This window comes from Lycium ferocissimum, chromosome 12 (assembly GCF_029784015.1).
Source record: "Lycium ferocissimum isolate CSIRO_LF1 chromosome 12, AGI_CSIRO_Lferr_CH_V1, whole genome shotgun sequence".
NCBI lineage: Eukaryota > Viridiplantae > Streptophyta > Magnoliopsida > Solanales > Solanaceae > Lycium > Lycium ferocissimum.
In genome coordinates this window covers 33,773,481-33,782,044 of record NC_081353.1, presented here as the reverse complement: position 1 = coordinate 33,782,044, position 8,564 = coordinate 33,773,481, and the positions used below count along the sequence as shown (strand labels likewise).

The 8,564-nt window shown below is 39.5% G+C and overlaps 1 pseudogene; it reads left to right on the top strand.

Annotated features, from left to right (window-relative positions):
* The first annotated feature begins 214 nt into the window (after positions 1-214).
* LOC132040808 (short chain aldehyde dehydrogenase 1-like) lies at positions 215-8,314 on the top strand (annotated as a pseudogene).
* The last annotated feature ends 250 nt before the right edge of the window (positions 8,315-8,564 follow it).

The window sequence follows — 8,564 nt, the reverse complement described above, 5'->3', positions numbered from 1 at the left end:
CTGTTTTGTCTTTACAAGTTCAGTTTTCTATTATATTAAATTAACTGCATCCAAATTAATTTAAGTTCTAATGTAAAGTAATTTACAATGGGTAAGAAAATAATTCTGGTGACACTTCTTTTTGTCTTTTACTTTCAAATATAAGAATTGGAAATAAAGTAGGTATTGATTCTCTTTGTTATTTCTGCAAGTCAAAACTCAGACTTGATTTCCTAATTTGGCCTATGGTATTTTCTTATAAATTGAGACCTTAACTATGTGAACAACACAGAGCTCTCTAGTTTGAGAAAATGGCCAAATTTTCTCCTCAATCCCAAATGGCCAAAAAGTTTCTTTCTTTATTTTTTCTTATTCATAATCTTCTTCATTTCCACTGCAACGATCCAACACAATGGCGGGAGGTATGTCTATCTTTATTCCGCTACAATTTTGCTCTATAAATGTCATACAACTGTTTATTTTTTTTAAAACAACAGCATACGCAGTGAAATCCTATAAAGTAAGATCTAAGGAGGGTAGAGTGTATGCAGACCTTACTTCTACCTTGATAGGTAGAGAGGTTGTTTCGTTAAACCCTCGACACAAAAACAAACAATTATTTTTTAAAAGGATTCCAATAATAATCTTTGAAAAGAAAAATATTTTTGGAGTTTAAACAGCTAAGGTATTGATGTGCTATATCCATCACAAGTCAAGAAGGTATTTAATGAGCTAGCGGGAAGTATGGTCCGCACCTACAGTTACGTACATATTTGTATGTAATTAGACACGTTTCAACTTTAACTTAACAAAAAGAAGCTAATTCTTGTTAATCAAAAAAAGTGACGAAAGTAACTAAAGGGTTTGTTTGGTACCGAGAAAAATATTTTTTGAAAAATGTTTTCTAATTTTTTTATGTTTGATTGGTCAAAATATTTTAAAAAATATCTTTTTAGGAAATTAAATTCTTTAAAAATAAGGAAAATGACATCTCCAATAGAGAAAATAAATTTCATAAGTGACATTTTAAGCTCTCAACCACCAACCTCCATCCCACCCCCACCGCACCGCATACCACTTGCGTAGTATTTTCCTAGATTAAATATAAACGCACTTAGAATAATATCTTTTTTCTTACTTAGCAAACACTAGAAAAATAAGTAAGAACTCCACTTATTTTTAAAATTTCTTGAAAGAATTTTTTTTTTTGATTAGATAGCTTCCGAGTTTATAAAAATCTACGCTATTACTAAAACACAGAATAACAAACTTTTTTTTTTAGTAATCTCGTTAATCATAAAATACTTTCTTAGCATGAAGATTTCGAACCTTGCGTCTCTACCTATAGGCCTTTCTAAATGCTTAGCCATGTGCACGTGGCTTCCGGGTCATTTGCACTTTTGTTCCCATTTTGTGCTTGGCTTTAAATTTTGGCCCTCTCGACTGAATAATTTTTTTGCGGAGGCATAAATTTATATTTTTGTATCATAATATCCCACAAGTTATGCATTATAACCTTAAAGAACTTATGCCCCGCTAGGCATAAATTGAATTTGAAGGATGAAAATTAAAGATCAGCCCATTTGAAGGACCAAAATTAAAGACCAGCCCATTTGAAAGAAAATAACAACAACAACAACAACATACCCAGTTAAATCCTACAAAGGTGGGGTCCGGGGAGGGTTAAATGTACGCAGCATCCTTACCCCCACCTTGGTAGGGAGGTCGCCCGAAAGACCCCGCTCAAAAGAAAACAAGAAAACAAGGGGAGAAAAGTTAGATACCGAGAGGCAAATCAAAGCAATGCGAAAATGAGAAAAAACAAGAGCAAAGAAGTCATGATAAAACAACATGGAGAGACAAGACCCAACACATAAAAGCAGGAAACATAGGGCAATAAAAGGTAGAGCAAAGCTACGCCTACTAGTGCTTAAAAGCAAGACTACCTACTAGCCTTCTACCCTAATCCGAGCCTTCCACAACCTCCTATCTAAGGTCATGTCCTCGGTAATCTGAAACAGCGCCAAGTCCTGCCTAATCACCTCTCCCCAATATTTTTTTGGCCTTCCTCTACCTCTCCTAAAACCGTCCAAAGTCAACCTCTCACACCTCCGCACTGGGGCATCTATGCCTCTCCTCTTCACATGCCCAAACCATCTCAACCTTGCTTCCCGCATCTTGTCCTCCACCGATGCCACTCCCACCTTGTCCCTGATGTCCTCATTCCTGATCCTATCTCTCCTAGTGTGCCCACACATCCACCGCAGTATTTTCATTTCCACGACTTTCATCTTCTCGCACGCGAGAAGTTCTTCGGCCAACACTCGCCCCGTACAAGTCGGTCTAACCACCACTTTGTAGAGCTTGCCCTTAAGTTTTGGTGGCACTTTCTTATCACACAAAGACTCGAAGCGAGCCTCCATTTCAACCATCCTGCACCAATACGATGTGTGACATCATCGTCAATATCCCCATTTTCTTGTAAAATAGACCCAAGATACTTGAAACTTCCTTTCTTTTGAATGACCTGGGTACCAAGCTTAACTTCGACGTCAGTCTCCTGAGGTACACCACTGAATCTGCACTCCAAGTACTCTGTTTTGGTCCTACTCAACTTGAATCCTTTAGACTCTAACGTTTGTCTCCAATCCTCTAGCTTAGAGTTGACTCCGCTGCAAGTCTCGTCTATTAAGACTATGTCATCCGTGAACAACATACACCATGGCACCTCACCTTGAATTTGTCGCGTCAATCCATCCATCACCAAGGCAAATAGAAATGGGCTAAGGGCTGATCCCTGATGCAAACTCATCAGAACTGGGAAGTGCTCCGAGTCTCCTCCTATAGTCCTCACTTTGGTCTTGGCTCCATGATACATGTCCTTGATCGCTCTAATGTACGCCATGTACACCTTTAGCCTCCACGCATCTCCACAGAACCTCTCTTGGCACTTTATCGTAAGCTTTCTCTATGTCGATGAAAACCATGTGCAAGTCCCTTTTCCGCTCCCTATACTGCTCCACCAATCTCCTAACAATATGAATGGCTTCAGTAGTAGAACGCCGTTACATGAATCCGAACTAGTTCTCTGAAATAGACACGTCTCTCCTCCCCCTCATCTCTACCACCCTTTCCCACACTTTCATAGTGTGGCTTAGCAACTTAATACCTCTATAGTTGTTACAGCTTTGAATGTCGCCCTTGTTCTTGTACAAAGGGATCATTGTACTCCACCTCCATACTTCGGGCATCTTCGCCGTCTTGAAAATGACATTAAACAACCCGATCGACCACTCCAAGCCTTCTGCTCTTCCCCGCACTCTTCCAAAATTCCACAGAATCTCGTCGAGTCCGGTCGCTCTTCGCACATCCTACGGACAAGACCCTTAACCTCGTCGACCCTTATACTCCTACAATAACCACAATCGCGATGCCTCTCAGAGTACTCCAAATCTCCCAACACAAAGTCTCTGTCCCCTTCTTCGTTCAAGAGTTTATGAAAGTATGATTGCCATCTCCGTCTAATAAGAGCTTCCTCCACCAACACTTTGCCATCCTCGTCCTTGATGCACTTCACTTGATCCAGGTCGCGTGCCTTCCTCTCTCTGGCCTTGGCAAGCCTGAATAACTTCTTATCCCCGCCTCTGTCCTCTAATTCTGCATAAAGGCGTTCAAACGCCGTCGTTTTCGCTGCCGATACTGCCAACTTCGCCTACTTTCTCGCTATCTTATACTTTTCCCTATTCGTCTGCTTCTCTTCGTCATCCTTCTTTGTCTACCGCTCGCATATGCCGCTTCTTTGCTTCCACTTTACCTTGGACTTCCCCATTCCACCACCAATCCCCTCGGTGCCCACCACGACGACCTCTTGAGACTCCTAGAACCTCTCTAGCTGCTTCTTTAATGTAACTGGACGTCCTATCCCACATATTGCTCGCATCTCCCCTGCTCTCCCACGCCCCCAAAGCCATCAACTTCTCCTCTAATTCTTGGGCACTAGACAAAGTCAAACTCCCCCACCTGATCCTCGGCCGGTCATCGGCGACCCTCTTCTTCTTCTTCCTCTTGATCTCCAAATCCATCACCAATAGCTTATGTTGGGTCGTAAGATTCTCACTCGGAATGACCTTGCAGTCTTTACAAAGACTTTTATGATCCTTTCTAAGGAGCAAAAGTCTATCGTTGCCGTCACCACTGAGCTACGAAAGGTTACCAAGTGCTCCTCCTTCTTAGGAAAACTCGAGTTAGCTACCACCAAGCCAAAAGCCTAGCGAAATCCAGGAGTGAGACTCCTCCTCCGTTCCTGTCTCCGAAGCCAAAACCCCTATGCACATCATCATAACCTCTCGAAACAGACCCAATGTGTCCATTGAAATCTCCTCTTACGAATAACTTCTCAGTAAGCGGTATACCTCCCACCACTTCATCCAAATCCTCCCAAAAACGCCTCTTAACCTCCTCATCCAAGCCCACTTGCGGTGCGTAAGCACTAATAATGTTCGTGTGGTGAACCCTCCAACGACCAACTTAATCGTCATCATCCTGTCATTAACCCTTCTAACCTCGACCACCTGATCCCTTAGCTCACTATCAACCAAGATGCCTACCCCATTCCTGTCTCCCGACTTACCCGAGAACCAAAGCTTATACCTGTCCACCTCCTTAGCTTTAGGTCCTACCCATTTTGTCTCTTGGACGCAAGCAATATTAATCATCCTTTTCTTAAGAATCTTAACTAGCTCTATGGACTTTCCCGTTAAAGTCCCAATGTTCCAAGACCCTACTCTCAACCTAGAAGCTCCCTTAACTCCCCCGCCCCTAGCCCCCGTCCCCGACCGAGAACCGAGAACCCGTGCCATTTGAAAGAAAACCTGTACAATTTCTTCGTGGCTTCTTAATTAGCAAGTTTTTGAGATTAGCTACCCCATAACTTCTCAAACCTAGCTATAACTTAAATCACTAATCTACTGCTTATGAATATGATGAGATGACATATTTAAGATTAAAAATTTATAAAGAGATAATATCTAAAAAGAATTCTAAACTATTCACTTGTTGTCATTTTAGTACTTAAACTATGTGGTGTTGTTGTTACCCCCGACCTATAACATTTCCTATCTAAAACCCCCTGTTGTGCCAAATAGCATGAAAATTGGCTTCACTATCTTCATAGTGTGCAGGAGCTAGAAAGTAAGCCAATGACTAAGAGCATTTTTTCAAAAATCAATTGCGCCTTTAGGTGCGTCTTTCTTATATATCATGACCAAATATATATACACCACAGGGGGACATTCCACCTTTCCCTCGTCCAACAAAAAAATTCAGCAGCTTCACAATGAAATATACAAAAGCATATTGCTGAAAACTTCCTTGTCCCAAAAGTGAACAAGGAAGCAACTTCTGTAACAGAGATAAGAAACAAATAAGAGATGGGAATTCCAAAAAATGCAATTTGTCCTCATCTTGTGTCTGATAGTAAGTTTTTGGATTTTGTCCAACATATAAGGACTAGCTAGCCGCTTGTTTAAGAAGATCTTTGGGATTGTAAAGAGTCAACTCCTCTCGCTTGATACTCCATTTAGCTAATGCATCCGCTATAGCAATATCGGATAGAGTGTAGACATGCTTGAAGCAATTGAAGAACTTTCTTTATGGTGTCATGCATTTCCAGGCAAATTTACACTTACTTTTTAAATATTGACTAATATCACAGAGTTGCATTCTACCATAATGTTGTGGAACCCTGATTAATGCACCATTTTATACCATTACCAATCAATACAGCTTTGGCTTCAGCGAGAATGATGCTACCCCTTCACAAATATTGCGAAATGCCAAAATCATGATACCGTTCGGATTTCTAATAATTCCTCCAGAACCTGAGATGCCTCCATTTTCTCTAATTCCATCAGTATTCAGTTAACGCACAAGGCCGGAGGTCTAATCCGTCTCACCACAATAGTTTCTATTGTAGGGGTTATAACACTAATATGTTGACATATCTCGTCTTGTTTATAGCCCCATTCCTGTTTCCAAGTTCTCGAGATAATCCATTTGAGATGAGATAAGATTTGGTAATGAGTTCTGTCCATGGAAATTTTACTCGATCCATATCTGACTGTACACACTACTAGAAATAGAGGTTTTTTCCATCAACATTCAGTGAAAAATTTGTAATTTAAAACATGATTTTCCCACCTCATTCCCACCGAGCCAGCTCACCGGGAAAACGCATGGTGGGAAACAAGTTCTCATTGAAACGCTGAGAAACTTCATAATTTTTCGAGTGATAACACTACTATTTAGGTATTTCTCACCGGCATTCAGTGGGAATAGCCACTGAACATTTTTCAGCGGAAAAATAGTGATTATTTAGTAGTGACATCTAGCTTTTCAAATATCCCAACAGAGGATAATAGGGGTGATTTTCAGGATCCCTTGATGTAAGAAAATTTTAGGCTTCACTCACCACCACCTTAGTAACATTAATTTCGTCGAAATATCCTCCCAATTGATATTTAGGGGATAGCAAAATAATTTCCAAGTTCTCTCTGCCAGTTCATCTGTCGTGAAAGTGTGATGCATAGTTTTTTGAAGAGGTTCATTGCAGCAGCAACATTTAGATGCAAAATGTTAATCAAATTTGACAATAATCTCATCTAAAGACAACTGTTCTTCAATAATCTCCACATAATAAACGACATTTTGAAAAGGAGACGTTTGTGCTAAATATGCTTGAAAATAGGCATGTTATCTCTTGCTTGCGTACTAAGATTGCTTTGCAGCTGGAAGAAGTGGAAAATTAACCATTAAATGCCTAGTATGATCATTAATGTCTATGGAATGAATCTGGGAAATCAAAATTTCTGGAGGCCAAAAAGAGCATTCATGTGGCAATTTAGCCTATGGTGTTTTCTTATAAATAGAGGCTCTAAATATGTGAACAACACTGAGCTCTCTAGTTTAAAAAATGGCCAGCATTACTCTTCAATCCCCAATAGCAAAAAAGTTACTCCCTCTGTCCCAATTTATGTGGCACCATTTCCTTTTTAGATTGTTCAAAAAAGAATGTCACATTTTTATATTTAGAAACAATTTAATTTTATGAGATGATTTACAACCACATAAATATGTAAGAGTTATTTTGGACCACAAGTTTTAAAAGTCTTCTTTTCTTTCTTAAGCTCCGTGCCTAGTCAAATGGTGCCACCTAAGTTGGGACGGAGGGAATATTTTCTTTGTTTTTCTTATTCATAATCCTATTCTTTCCCTCTGTACACAGAAAATGGTAATACTGGTTCTTTTTTTTTTTTTAATTATCTATAGTACTAATCTCTATTTAAACTTATTTTGTAGGCTAGAAGGTAAGGTAGCAATTATAACTGGTGGTGCTAGTGGCATAGGAGCAGCCACAGCTAGGCTTTTTGTTCAACATGGTGCAAAAGTTGTAATTGCTGACATACAAGATAAGCTTGGAACTTCCTTAGTAGAGGAAATTGGCACAAAGCAAACAATTATCTATGTCCACTGCAATGTCACGATCGAATCAGACGTCAAAAATGTTGTTGATACAACAATTGCCAAATTTGGTAAGCTCGACATAATGTTCAGTAACGCCGGTGTATTGGGTAATCCATATACCAGCATCCTAGACATAGATTACAACATAATCAAGAATGTGTTCGATGTAAACGTTCTTGGGGGGTTCTTCTGCGCAAAACACGCTGCTAGAGTAATGATTCCGAACAAGAAAGGTTCCATTATCTTCACTGCAAGTATAGTGGCAACGGATTATAGTGCTACGACGCATGCCTATACGGCTTCAAAGAATGCACTTTTGGGACTTTCCAAGAATGTTGGAATCGAATTAGCAAAGTATGGAATAAGAGTTAATTGTGTTTCTCCTTATGCAATTAGCACACCATTGATGCTAAACGGATTTAGAATAAACAAACAAATGGCAGATAAATGGTTTGCAGAATCAGCAAATCTGAAAGGACCTTTACTAGGTGTTCAAGATGTGGCAAATGCAGTGTTGTATTTGGCAAGTGATGATTCTAAATATGCAAGTGGTTTGAACCTAATTCTTGATGGTGGTTATACCACCACAAATGTGGCTTTAGCAGAGGTCTACAGGAAATTATTTCTATCAAATACCACCAACAGAGTGTAATCATCTAAATGCATTCAAATGATTTATCAGATCATTTGACTGAAAACTATCCAAATATGCGAATTATGAATCTATATCAATAAAAACAAGGAATAAAAAGCTAGCCTGCTTTGATCAATTGATTATAGTTCGAAATAAAGTTGAATGATTGATTTTTTTTCCTCTTATTTGTCCGTTCTCCCAACTGATTTAGAGTATTTTGTGCATTTGTTTAACTTATGTCGTATGTTAAACTTATATGCTAGATGTGTTTTACATAGATATGTTATGCATTACTGCCAAACTTGGTAATGCCAAACCTGCTAATTGACACTATTTATCTCATCATGAAGTGGAGGTGCTCATGGTGGTAGTGGCGGTGGAGGGAAAGGAAATGCTAGTGGTGGAAGAACAAGTTGAGAGGAGGGTAAAA